Source organism: Triturus cristatus, chromosome 12 (assembly GCF_964204655.1).
Source record: "Triturus cristatus chromosome 12, aTriCri1.1, whole genome shotgun sequence".
NCBI classification, from domain to species: Eukaryota; Metazoa; Chordata; class Amphibia; order Caudata; family Salamandridae; genus Triturus; species Triturus cristatus.
The window spans coordinates 438,422,800-438,437,968 of record NC_140595.1 but is presented as its reverse complement, the minus strand read 5'-3'; positions in this window follow the sequence as shown (position 1 = coordinate 438,437,968).

The window sequence follows — 15,169 nt, the reverse complement described above, 5'->3', positions numbered from 1 at the left end:
TAATTCGATTGGCGATCAGTCTGTGGTGTCATCGTACCACGCCCTCTACCTCTAAGAGCTTGCGTAAATCCAACATTTCCTCTCTGAGCTGAGATACCACTAGTTTGAGGGTGTAGTACTGGACACTCGTTCTTATAATGACCCTCCTTTTTACAATAGGCACACTGATTCCATGCTAATTGTTGTCGGGGAAAGTTATAATTAAATCTTTGGGCCGTCCCTTGCTGAAATTGTGGCTGCGGTTGAAACTGAGGTCGCTGCTGTGAATCTGACTGATTCGAACGAGGCGGATATGCTTGTTGCAACAGAACTTTGGTTTTTAAATCTTTCGTTTTCTTTTCTGATTTTTCCTTCTCTTCTTTCTCTCTATTCTCGTAATACTGAGCAGTTGCTAGTATCTGTGCTGTCGTCGACACTGCCCATGCACTTTCTGAATCTTTTAACTTATTACTAAGCTCAGGTAATAAATTAAACACAAACTTATCAACAAACAACCTCTGACCTCCCTCGGTACTCATATCTTGCCCACTGTGATCTACGAAAGTCTCTTCAAATCTAGTGAAGAAGTCAGAGACGCTTTCGTCCTTCTTTTGCTTACATGCTGATAGTTTATCCCAATTTACTCGCAACGCTGGCATCAGCGTTTTCATCAGATTAATTATTCTGCCAGGTAAGTCAGCAATCAGGGGTTCAGGTTTAGCTCCGCCAACCTGTTGTGCATCTGCCGCTACGATAGCTGGCCAATCACCTCCTAAGGCGACTGGGTGGTTCTCTTGCCGAATCTTGGCCCATATAGGCTGTGGCACTACATTACCAAATAGCATTTCAATGTCTGCCAAATTCATGATACACGCTTGGACTGTTTGCGTTAACTCTTTATAATAACCAGCAGGATTTTTACGAGGATCTGGCAATGCTTGCTTCACTGCTAATACTTCAGCTCGCTTCCAAGGGATATGTATCCATACTCTTTGGAATTGCGCTGGGGCAGCTGCAATACCAAGGGCCGCATCAGCTTGAACTGCGTCACGCCATATGGGCGGAACTTCCCTCATCGGATACTGACCTCGTCTTTGTCTAGTTATCGGTGTACCATCAGGGTCTCTTGTCGCCCTTAAAGGGGACTCGTCCCTATAAGCTAAAATCAATTCTATCGCTCTTCCTACTTCTGAACCTATCACCATTCCTGCGGCGAATTTCTGCTGAATATTTATTAAATCAGAGGGAACTGTATCTAAGTCATCATCTTCCCATTCTTCACGCACGAGAGAACACATCACGTCAAAAACATAACGTTGAGTCGGTTCATTCCATTGCATAAATGTGTCTAACACTCTTCGTGCATCATACTTCGCTGCTTTCGACATCCATTTAAGAGCTGTCGAATCTAACGTGTCTCGTTCCTCTGGACCAGGAAACTGGCTACGTCTCTGTATAGAGTCAGAAACGGGGGTCCCAATTAAAGACCTGTAGAGAGGAGTTAGGATATTAGTCACAGAGTCGGTTATCTTCCGACGAACAGAAAGCGGAGTCAAAATGTTAGGGCTCGGGGACAGGGCAGTTGAAGCAGGTGAAATAGTAAGGGTGGGAGTAGTAGGTAAAGCAGTTTGTGAAACGATAGGCGGAACAGGCAACCCAGGGAGAGGGGGTGCCATAGGATCATTGATCAAGGGAAAGACAGGAGCTGGATTCAAAGGAAGTGGAGCACCTATTCCATGCTGACCAGCAGCTGGCTGTACAACAGGTAGTAACTGTGGTGCTGTAATACCCTGTGCATACGGTGGAGGTGAACTCAACAGATAAGACAACAGGGGATCCTTTTCGGGGTCCTCTATCGGCTTAGCAGGACAAGATGGCAAGACAGGGTAGCATTTATCGATCGCCAGATTATGTCTTCTGTTCGCTATTTCTATTGCTTTTTCGGTCTCGTTGACATGCAGCTGCCTAGCAGACTCCATTAAGGTCAACCCTTTCTCTTTCTGCTCTTTCTTTGTTTTCCTAATTTCTCTCTGTTTGGCTTCTTTGCGCCATACGCGAAAAGAATCAAACATTGCCGGTCGGGCTTTTTTCTTGAACAATTTCATTTCTAAATTATCTAGAATTTCATTTTCAAAACTACCATGCGGTGGCCAACTAAGGACACCATCTTTCTTAGTATAACGGACCCATACTTCATTGTATGTAATAGGACCCACACCATGTTTACAATAGAGCTCATATGTAGGAGTTCCAATCGGAGGAACCGAACACGAATCCTCCAACCGGGAATCCCCGTTGCAACGTAATAAGGACAAGAAACAATTTTTACTCTTAATCATGATTATAAAGACAAATTCCAACCAAAATGCGCAGAGAACTTAGGCCTACCAAAAACGAACCAATACCAGATACAAAGATTATCCTAACAAGAGCAACCAATGATAATCTACAAATCCATAAACAAACGTATCCAAATGACCAGGCTGAGCACTACCCAATTAATACTTAACTGAAATGTGGAAGACGTCACCAAGGAGAACCCGTCTACGTCTCGCCGTACTAAGGTCTGCACCTCGGGTCCAAGACAGGGCGACAGTCAAGGCAGCGGTCCTCTGTAGCCGTCTGGAAACGGGAACCCTCGTGGAAGAGATCGTCGGGCCACTTTTACGACATGCAGGGATCGATGAAGCGGGGTACCTTCCTCCGGAATCTTCACACGAAACTTCTCGAATTCTTCAGGCTTTGGACCGGTACCGGATGACGTCGCCCCACGTTGGGCGCCAATTTGAGGTTCTGGACTTTTAAGAGTCCAGAGGTGTCAGGGAAACAACACCCGAAGACCCCTGAGTTCCACCTGTCTCGGTGCACAAATAAACAGAGACACGGGCTTCTCGATGGCGGCTTCAAAGACCAAGGTTTATTTACTGCAGGGACACAGAAATCATAGGAACCACACAGAGGCAGAATCTACGAGACTGTTCAATTCGTATCAAGTGGGTAGCGCCTTAAATACAAGAAAAATGTCTCGGGGCAACATTACACAAATATTTCAACATTACACAAATATTTCTCATGCCCAGCCCGGTATCCCAAACAGACAATAAATAAATATCAAACAATGATTAGTTGTAGGTTTTCGGTATTCGATCAGGTTCCCTCGACAGTTCTCCATTCTTCACCCGATCCTCCCCATCATAAAAATCGTAACCTCCCCATTGTAAAAGCCCAGAAGGAAAGGAGCAGAGCCAGGTGCAAAGGATTGAAATGTAGGATAAGAGGTGTTTATGGATCATAAACGGGCAGGGCAATCGTCATCAGCCTTTCAGTCAGGACAACGGACCCAAGAACCAGTATGGCAGGACTGGCCTCAGGCAAGGGAGGCAGCTTGATTCTGCCTAGTCATGCAGCGTCAGCCTTTCTCGGGCTCGAGCTTACGTGTCCTTAACAAGGTGACTCTGCCGGGGTCATCGTCCGTTCATTGACTATGTGAGGGCAAGAAACAAGATGGATGCCGTAACTAAAATGGATGCCATGGCTTTACAACAGAATGCCCTACTCTTCAGTGAATTCATGCTAGTTGCGCGGCGAAAACACTGTCATGCCTGTAATGGAGCATTTGCGGTTCATTGGTACCAAAATCGTGTCAGTACTACGATACCGAATTCACGGGTTCGGATCGCTACAGAACCTCAGTCTTCATCTGGGTCTATCACATCCTATGGGGATAAAGTTTGAGGGACCGTCAACCGAGGAAGATATTCATAAATACTTTGAATTTTATCCCAAAAGAATTCTGCAATTTGATTACAGCATAAAAGGATGTCCACTGGAGCAGTGGTGGAGGAGGAGCAGTTAAAAGTGATTTTGCGATCCGAAATATTTCGCGTGGGCAATTGGCCGCCAGAGTGATTTTCTCTTCATAGTAGAGCGCTTTGGTATCTTTTATTTCTATTTTATAAACCTTTAAAGCATCTCTATATTTAGTTTTGTTGATTACTGAGGGAAATTTTCTCTAGTTTCTTTCCAGCTTTTTGCTGGACTTTCTGAGCTCCCATAATTTAGGACTATACCAGGCGTTAGGAATAGCTCCAGCTTTATTGTGGATCTGTTTCTTTGGGAAGAATAATATCAAGAGACTTTGTTAAGCAGTTATCTAAATCCTCATTTGCTGTGGCTGGATTCATTGTAAAATAGGGCCTGTTATCTTCCAAGTTGGTCACCCAAGATTTTATAGGCAGTTTTGACCACACCCGTACTAGTTTGCTAGTTCTCACAACTGGAGTGAGGTCTTCCTGTGTTATCCATAGCAATGGAATAAGATAATGGTCTGACCAAGGCATCGGCGAGGGGTCCTTGACCAGCAAATTAGGGATATTAGAGAGAATGGGGCAGAGAAGATGGCCTTTACAGTGGGTAGGGCAGTTCACTAACTGAATAAGTTGAAGCGTCTCTAACCCCTCTACTAATTCAAAAATGGGGGGGGGGGGTAGAGAATCATCAAAGTGAAAGTTAAAATCCCCTAGTAAGGTGAAATTAGGAAGGGAACTAGCTAAATTGCCAACAATATCGAGAAGGTCCTTACAAAATGTGCCTGATGAGCCTGGGGGACGATTGACCAAGATCCCTGAGATGGTCCTGACATGTGACATACCTAAATTTAAAAAAATGCTTTCACAGTCAGGTAGGGGGTTTAGAGCAATGCAGCAATTAAATGTATCCTTATAAATGATAGCGGGTCCACCTCCTCTCTCTGAAACACAGTCCAGTCTTTGTATGGCATAGCCCGGTGGGAGGGTTTGAACAATTACCGGGTCAGCATCTTTATTTAACCAGGTTTCTGTTAAAAAAAGGACATCTGTGCTTTCTTCTTCTAATTGGAGGAAGATTTCCAGTGAGTGTTTACACATTGAACGACAATTTAGTAGAAACATTTTAATAACTTCCTTCGTAAGCCGATCTGAGGGGGGCTCAAGCGTGGGACACAATTTAAAGTGACAGGTGTGACAGTGCTTAGTAGAGCTATCCAGTGACATAGAATGTGTGCACTCACTTTTAAGCATTCCTTTGTAAGAGTTGAGCTCCTCCCAGGTGTAAACATACTTAGCTCTCGGAAAACTGGCAGGGGTTCTGGCCCCTGGCCCCGGACGGGCAAAGACGGGCTTGCCTTAGGCTGAGATTACTACCCAGAGATAAAAACTTGGAGGCTACTGAGAAGGAGTGGTTTTCTACAGTGTGGGCCTTGCCTAAGTTTCACCCATCATTTTTTGGGCACTAGGTTTGTGTTGAAGTCTGATCATAAGCCACTGAAATTGTTGATGGCTATGAAGGGAAAGAATCCCAAGTTGCTGAAATTGTCTATTTCTTTACAAGGGTTAGACTTTGTTGTGGAGGAATGCAAACAGATTTTCAGATTGGTTTTACAGATCTGATGGCCCAACATGTCCAGTTTAGGAGTTGGTTCAGGGTGTTCTGACCTGGCAGGAGCATTAATTGGGACGGAAAAGTGCTCTGCATGTTAAGGGACATGACCCCTGCCCTGAGTGCCCAACTGTACTGTTGTGTGGATCCCTAATGCTGATATTTTGTCAAGGCGAACACGAATCACACGTGTGAACAATGACATAAGCCTGTGTAATGGAATGGAATCTTGTTGGACTAGAGGGGTGCCCAAAGAGCTGCCATCATAGCGGCAGAAGGCTACTGCCTTCACCAGGAGTAAAGCAGCACAAGTGCGGTGGTTCAGTATTCCTTGTAGAGATCAGTATTAGTGAAGAGGTACCTTTTTACCTTGTGTCACTGGAGTGAGGCCTACAGACTCCTTGCCCTTTTAAAATATTCAGCTGCTGAGTGTTTAACTCACCCCTGGACTACATCAGGTAAATGTGGAAGGGCGTGTGTGATGGAAAAGTGCTAAATGCATGTGTGCTCACAAGAAGTACACTACACCAGGGGTGAAGTGTGGGTATGGTGCAAGCATGTCAAATGTGTGTATGCTGACAGTGTGTGTTTTTAAAATAACACACTAGTACAATATAGAAAGGCAGCAGTACTGAACAGTGCGCACAGACTGAATGTGTTTAATGCATGTAGTTATGCTTGTGGTGGCATATTACATGAGGATAAGAGTGCTGTGCAGTAAGTGTGCTGTGGATGTCCACTGAGTGCAAGTGTGCCTGCACTGGTGCATTACATAGAGGACCTTGGGTTCCACTTTGGGAAGCCTGGGCCTGCCTGGTATAAACCATAAGGGGTAGAGGAATCCCCCAGACAGATTTGTGTATTGCTGCATTGTTGTAAGCTGCAAAGTACATGCACTGGGGGATGGGAGAGTCAGGGTCTCTCTGTGCATTTCTGGGGGCTCTTTGATTCAATCGTAGATCACAAGGAAGGAGCCAGGTACATCTCAGGAAGAGAGAGATGGGCTGATAAGGGATCATAAAGAGTAGGGTTTGGAGTCCAGGATTAACCTTTTGATGCACATATCACTGTGGTCGACATCCAAGTGTGAACTCTATTCACTTCCATGAATCTTGCTGTTGGTTAATCAGCTTCGAAGTTCTGCCTGCTGTGATAGACATAATTCAGGAGGAAGAAGAAAGGAGAAGGATGTTCATTTCAAAGGAGCAGAACCCCACCATAAAACTCCAAAGGCTCAGACACTAAATTTCATTTTGTGTCTGGAATAGGATTATGGGCCTGATTTCGATCTTGGCAGGCAGGTTACTCCGTCACAACAGCGAAGGACATTCCATCTACTGAAATATATATCCCATTATATCATATGGGATTTATGTTTCAACAGACGAGATATCAGTCACCGTTGTGACAGAGTAATATGTCCAGCAAGATCTAAATCAAGCCCTTTATTTAGGGGAATTAGAGAACTCAAACGGTGTCATCTGCAGATCAGCCAAATGGGTGGGGAAGAGGAGGGGAAGCTCTGCAAGACTTCTGAATGTGACAAGAACTGGGGACCCAGGCCTGCTAGTCTTCCTGCTGGGTGAGAGGACATCACCCATTGAAACCAAGACCACCTGCCCTAGAGCCTGAAAACTAATGCCTGCCTGCTAATCAAGACCAGTGTATCCTGTGAGGAAGAGGGGAGTGTTGGAAGAAGCAAGGTCCAGGGGGAGCCCTATCGTGAGGACTCCCTCTGTGGGGTGTAAGGAATCCACTCCTGCACCAATCAGGTCATAGCCCATGTGTTGGATTGATTCAGTGATCCCCGTGATCCAGGAGGGGCTGCCAGGACGGAGCCAATGAGGGTTGTGGGGAGGGCGCCAGGCCAGCTAAACCTGATGGTGGGTGGTCCCGTGGGCCAGATAGGGGATCACATGTACATCAATGCCAGGTCAGCGTGACTTTATTTGTGAATGCTATAGCAGTGACCCCGTATGTCAGGAGAGACCACCAGAGAGGCTGAGGCTAAGGGTGCAGACCATCGCCTGGGATCGAGAAACTGCTATTGTCACAAAAGTGGGTCCAAAGTGCATACTGTGAACTACACTGAAGGAAGCCTGAGGATCAAAGGACATCGCTGGAGCCCCGTTAGAGCAAGGAGCCCCCCCAATGAAGGGAAGTGCGACTTACTATGCAATCACTGGAGCGGGAACAACCCTGATTGCTAGAACCAGTCGGTAGCATTGCTCGTAGGAAAGAACGTACGCCTTGGTGCTGCCATTTGTGACTGTGTGCACTCTGACTTTTCCCAATCCAGATCAGGACTTCGCTGCTGAGAGGTTCCATGCCACCAGAGCGGGTAGGCCATGAACTACCAGGGGACATACTGTGATTGGGACTGCAACCCCCGTAGACTCCTCTGACTGAACTTTCGAAAGGAGTCAGAGGGGAAAACTCTTCAGGTACGGCATAATAGTTTACATTCCCCACATGTCGCCATCAGTGAATGGGGAAAAACATTGTACCTGTTGCACTAAAGTTAGTGGGACAGGGAGTGGCCTGACAGCTACTAAATCTGCTACCTCAAGGGGGATTGTGTTATAGAATTAGAATTAATAAAAGCAAGTATTTGAATGGACATTGATTTATTGTTTGAACTGTTGGTCGTTGAGTTATGAGTCGTGTTCACTGATCTGTATCTATGGTTCCCACCCGAAGGAGCCTTGATTGCTCATCCAATGCTACCTGAGAGTCAGGTGCAGAAGTGGTGCTGTGCTACTAGAAGTGGTGTCCAGAAAGTATCCCAGTTGGGGTGGTGGGTGTTGTGCGGGTTCGCACGGGGGTCGCCTGGGTTCATGCAGGGGGTCGCGCGGGTTTGCACGGGGGAAGGCGGGGGTGTTTAAGTAAAATTTAAAAAAACATATCTTACCGGGTTCCGCGCCGCCTCAGATCCTGGCCGGGTCTTCATTTTCCTGCTGCTTGCCTGCTGAACAGGAAGCAGCCACAGGCAGCCTCCTACCCCTCCCCTAAGCCGATCACAATGCTGCAATTGCAGTGTTGTGGTTGGTGTGGACGGCTCCCATCCGGGCACCTGTAGGGAGACAATTTTCTCCATGTAGGCTGCATGCAGCCTAAATAGAAAAAGGAAGAGTGTGCATGACTAGTTTGGTCAGCCCCAAAGGGCCGGCCAAACTGTCAGGGCCCACAACATTAGGCAAGCCACTCCGCCACGACCTGCCACCCCAACCAGGCATACCCTTCTGCTTTCTTGCAGTGCGGGAAACAACATAAACATGAAAAGGTATTTAAAATACCATTTCATGTTTCTGCTTCTCGCACTGCGAGGAAGCAGTGGGGCAACACTACTCCGTCCTAAAGGAAAAGCCTCCCCTGTATACTAGTCCAAAATTCTATGCATTTTAGCTTTATGCTTCAACTGACTTTTTCAGGTGCAAGCCCTGCTCAGTTTTAATGGCAAATATCTGTGATTCTTTTGCTGTCCTGCTGGCGATTTTGCATTAAACACTAGTTGGACTTAAGACTTCCTGAAATGCTGTGTTCCGGTTTCAGGACTTATATATGGACATATGTCTGGACCAAGAATGTTCAATAGAATATGCCCAGTCATCTAAGTGAGTCTGCACCTCAGGGTGTATATGGAAACACAGGTTGTTGAGCAAAATATATATGTACCTACAGAAGTGGATCTGAACTTCAGGATGAATAATTGATCCAACAATGGGACTGCATCAGCCTCATAATGGTGAGTACCAATGTGAGTTTCAAGCTGAGGATGTTCTCTAGAACACACTCCTGCTGATCAAAGTGAATCCAACCCAAATATGTGCAGTATTGGGCACAACCATCAATGGAAGAAGGAGTGAACCTTTCAGCTACACTTGCTCTCAAAATACTAGTCCTTCATTCAAGCGAATTATTTATTTTTATTGAGTAGTCGTATCATTTGTGATCTATCCTATTGGCTGAATTTACCACCATTGGCAATTAAAATACCTACCACACTCGCCTTTCAACTCATCGGCAAACCAATCAGAACATGCCCCTACTCTTGTGTATCAACTTCTTAACCATTACTCTTTATCCACTCTCTCACAAGTAACACCATTTTCAAATTCCACTCTTTAAAGGAATAACTATAAAATCAGCAGTAACAAATTCATGGACAGACGTAATCAATCCTACTTTTGGAAATTGTCTGATCTTAGAAAACTCACAACCAAGTCTGTCTTCTCCTGCCTTCTTACCTGGGATTGGGATTGTCTCTTCCTGCATATCACATGGACAACTGCAGCCCCATTTACAGATGCATTGAAAAATATCAATGCAATGCTTCATTTATGGACCACTCTGGACACAGTTTAACCCTGATATTACATATTTCATTTGCCATTTTATGTTTTACCCCTCAATCTAATCTGCACCATTATTTGTTCTTGCTGTTTCTTATCATATCTCTTCCCTAGATAATATTGTCAGGATTTTAAAATGCTTTGCTGGTGGAGTTGACCTAGACAACACAATGTAAATATGTTTAATAAATATATAGAGAACTAAAAGGTGTGCAACCATGAACAGTTGAGACTATTTAATTTGGTCTTCAAAGTAGAATGGGAGGTTATGCATGGAAAAGAGTCTGAACATGAGGATATGTAGTGAGTTTATGGCTTCACCTGCATATGGAAAATTCATCTAAACTGGAAATGTTGAGCAGAATGCATAGTCATTTATGCAAGAGAGTGTGAATGCTAGAATTTGAGAATTGTCGGGTCTCTTGCCCAGCCAGAGTGTAGACCCTGAATTACCAAATAGTTTTCAAACTTGCCACCCTTGGAATTTAATTTACCAAAAAAGCAGAATTTAACCCCTTGTAATCACCATCATCAATTAACTTTGTTCCAAAGTCAGAGACAATCATAAAACATACATACAAGGACCAATGAAACAGCGTACACATAGAAGTTATAAATGCATACATTGCTGGTAAAATACAGATGATTTAAAGAAGCCCCCCACTCTTTTTCACACATCCTCATTTGGTAACAATTGCAGGAAGGCAACAGCATGTGAGATCTAAAACACCTATAATGTTTACAGTAAACTATAAAATGTGAAATCTATTGGGTAAAAGTACCATCACAAGGACTTACACTTTCATTCATATTCCCCTAATGTCCCAGGTGAATCATAAAAGATAGCTGATCATAACAGCTCAAAAGCTTAGAGTCAAACCCCTTCCCAGCTCATGTGTACTAAGATCAGGTAACACTCCATGACACCATTAATTTTCATAATAGCATAGTGGCGCACAAGCGGCTTGCACAGTTCATCTCATTTCCTTTGAATGTGCCACCATTCCAAAAACATGCGCTTGGCATCCATTTTTATCCTTTTTTTCATACAGTTGTTGGATGTTCAAACAAATAAGGTCTGCCAAGTTCCCCAAAATTCTGCTTAACATTTTTGAGACAAGACATTTCCCATACCGTACTCGCAACGCAGATATTCATTAATTATAGACTATTTTAGGGCAGCTCGGAAATTATTACAGACTGAGAGACACAAAAAAGGGGTCCCAGCAAAACAAGTTCTCCATGGCAAAAATAATGTGAGATAGAGTGGGGGAGGGAAAGAAGAGGCCTGCAAAATCAGTTCTTCTCTACTTGGAGGGCTCGGCAGTCTGCGAATCCCCAAATGCCATTCCCAGAACTAGCAGTTCATAAACAGTGTGTTTTATAAATTTGCAAAAGAGATGAAATAAGCTTACCCCCCCCCCCCCACCACCAACACCAAACCGGGTCTAGTGGCTTAGTAGACTAATGCATCCAGTGATCCACTGTCGGGGTCAGTGTTCGACCTCATGGTCGCAGGGTAAAATCCCGGTGGGTCCACTCAGCCTTTCATGTAACTCAGTGCCAAGACACCCTTAGGTGAATGTGTGCTTTAGAAATACATGTTATGTTATTGACAGATATTAAAATTGAACTCACTGCCTGAGAAACCTTTGAGTTAAGATAATAAATGTTTCTGGCCCAACAAACACACAACCCCCCAAATATGGGAAACTGGACACACTCATAAGTTTGTTATCACTAATAGAAAGAGTGCGTAGCTTAAAGCATTTAGGATTACAGGCCATGGTATGCGACTTAGAGAAATTGGTGGACAGATAAAAGTCTGACATTAACATCTTAAAGGCTCTAACCAAGCAACACAAGGGATTTGGAGTTTGTGCAAGGAGCACAGTATCATCCACATGCACAAGCAAAGGACCAAATTAATTAAAGGTACATTGTGTGCAGTTTCTTTCAGATGGGTATTAAGTTTATTAATCTACAAAATGAACAAAAAAGGGGCTAGGACACACCTTTGTGTTACTCCATGATGTAAAGTGATTGGTTTGTAGAGTTCTTTTGGGGCAAATCTGACCCTAGTTGACAATTTCTCATGTAAAATGGATAGGAAATGCACACGAGTTGCATCCAGCTCCATCTCAAGTACAAGCAGCCATCATTTAGTATGAAGGATAGAATAAAGGCTAGGTACAATGGATCTCACCAAGCTAGACTGTTCTTGACTATAAGCAAACACAGGTTTAAGAACTTTCCCCTTGTACAAGCCTTTCCTTAAAACCATACTGACAAGCATTCAAGACATTGTTTTCTTGCACCCAGTCCCATATTCTGTGACAAATGACCCCTCTTATAAATTTTACTGAAGAGAAATTGGTCTGTACATTTAGGATTGGTACAGCTCCCTTTCTTAAAAACTGGAATTATTATAGAACTCGGCCATGAGGAAGGGAGTTTGACCTAATCGATCAAATTAAATACATTAGCAAGCAGGGGCACCTAAAAATCAACTCTACATGTGAGAAGAAACATCAGCACCCCTTTCAGGGCAGGGGCTTTATTTGTAGAGCTCTGAATGTTGGCTACAGTAATTTCATTTACAATAAATAGCAGTCTATCACCTGAGCCATTGTGGTTGGAAAATTCAAAACAAGATTATTATCAGGGATCATACAGTAGATATTGGTAAAATTAGTAACCCATTGGTTTCCAGTGATATTTCTACTCATAATAGTAGCTGCAATCCTTTATTCTCTAACTGAGGTTACCGCCCTGCAAAATAGTTTAGAGTTTCTCAAAATGATTGCCTCTCTCAAATGCCTCTAGGTATTGTTTCGGATTTCAGCTTTCCATATTAATAAGGCCTTTTTATATTCTGGTCATCCCACAGAGACCACTATGGGATTTAAAGGTGAGAAAGATAAAGCCCTTACCAAACATCTGTTAGCAGAGGAACAGGCACTGTCAAACCAACATTGAGATGTAGGGGCTAATCTACACTCTGGTTTAATTGAACACCGTTTAATAGTTTCACATATTACAATCCATTTTGATCCTAAGTCCCCTCCAAGGTCATAATCTATCAGGAAGTCCATACAATTACTTAAATTAGTTATAATTACATGATCTAAAACCATGATGGGATTTGGCAAGTGCCCTGTTAGCCTGAAGCTATTATGTCATGCCAAAGGTTGTATCTAAGCTTCATTTGGACAACTCACAAACCCAAAGGAATGACCAGAGGGTTATGATCCTCTCAGTTAACATCCCTCTCTTCACTCTTCACCAGATAGTGACATAGACCATGAGAATTAAACATTTAGGGCCATATGTAGGTAATTTGGAAATACCGAAATACCGATTCCTAATTACCGAATTTTACCGAATCGGTATTTACGTAATATTTCGGTAAATATTACCGAATCTGTAAAAATCGGTACATATTTACCGAATCCACAATACCGATCGGTCTTTCCGATTCGGTAAATACCGAATCTGTAAATATTACCGAATCGGTAAATACAGAATCGGAAACTCAAAAAAACTGCAATTGAGGAATCAGCCAATCCTGTGCAACCACCACCCCTCCCAACCAGGAAGTGGCCACACCCTGGCAGGTGCACACAATCAGAACCTTCTGGAGAGGCTGGGGGTGCAGAGGAGAGCAACAGAGCCACTGCCTGAACTTTTCCTGCAAATCTTGCACAATGGCCAGCCAGGACACAGAAAGAGAAGGGGGGGAAAGGAAGAGGAAACTGAAATTCAGTCAGAAGGAACTGCAGGCCCTTGTGGAGGAGGTAGTGAAGCAGCACACAAAGCTGTTTGGAAAGCACTCCCTGCAAGTTGCAGATTCAGTAAAAAGAAAAATCTGGCTTGGAATCCAGTCCCAGGTGAATGCCATTGGAGTGACCCCCCGGGACATTGATGTGCTCAAGAAGCAGTGGTATGACATCAGGATCATCACCAAGAGGAAGATGGATGATCTTAAACAACAAGCCAGCCAGACAGGAGGAGGAAGGAACAGGGCACCTGCCCTGACTGAACTTGAGCGGCTCGAGGAGTCCACGATAGAGCCAGAAAGTGTCTGTGGATTCGGGGATGCAGACAGCTCTGCCAGAGCTGCTTCCAAACAAGGTAAGAAGCATGCACAGCATTGTGCCCCCCCCCACCTTCCCCTATCCCAAATCCCCAATTGGGCTATGTGAATCCCACTCCAGTACAGGTTTTTGTTCAGAGCACCAATGCATTATGGGAGATGTAGTCAGTGAAACCCCTATCATGACAGGAATCGCACTGAACAACAAGGCATGTGACAGACATCAGCGATAAGCAGGCAGAGGACAATGAGATAACGTGGAAGAAATGTATTTTAATTTTTGCAATGCAGGGCTGCAGGTACACTGAGCTAATGTTCAATTTCTGTCCACAGGCGAGACATCGCACAGGACTGCTCAGGACAAGGGAGAGAGGGCACCCCGGAAGGACATCACAGAGAAGGACAGGACGAGTGCAGGGCACACAACACCACCACAGCCAGCCTCACCACCACAGCCAGCCTCACCACCACAGCCATCCTCGCCACCACAGCCAGCCTCACCACCACAGCCAGCCTCGCCACTACTGCTAGCCTCACCAGCATCAACACCACCTGCAGTGGCTAGACCTAGGAGGCGTGCTGTTGCCAAACTGCAGGAGTTTGAGTTCTCCTCAGAAGACTCGGGGGGGGGAACATCTACTGTGCCACTGGATGGCAGCAATGCTGGTTTGCTGTCCACTTCTGAGGGAGCACACACAGGTGCCAGACGCCGCCGCAGGGCTCGTTTGAGCAGTCCACCTCCACAGGGTGAGAGCCATGGTGTCTTCGGAGGGCTGGAGGCAACCATGGTGAAGGTGCAGTGCCTACAAGGCAAGGCAATTCAGTCAGTCCAGCGACAAATGAGGCGCCTCAATGACAACATGACCAACATTGACAAGGGCATTAGCTCAATGGCTGAGGGCATGAAGGAGATGGCTGCGGGCATGCAGGACATGTCCCAGTCTGTGATGCCTCTGTGCAGCAAAATGGATGAGGACAGAATAACACGGCGCAGGCAGAGGCAGAAAATGGAGCACCATACGAGGGCAGTGAACCGCCTAGCAACTGCCACTTCTCTGCTCTGCAGGCGCTCCGTGGCCATGCAGGAGGGGCTGGCGCAATGCAGCACTGATGTCTCTAGGGGGCTGGTAAAGGTGACCACTGCTCTTGAAGTGCTGCTTATGAGTTAGTCTGCCACTACTGGTGCTGTCGAAGTTGGGAACAGCGAGGACACAACCAGTCAGAGCAGCATTACCCCCCTGTAACAGACACCCGGAGGAGCAGGAGATGGCATGAGGCTGCCACTGGTTCCACAGCCATTGAGGACAGTCAGTCAATGGCATCC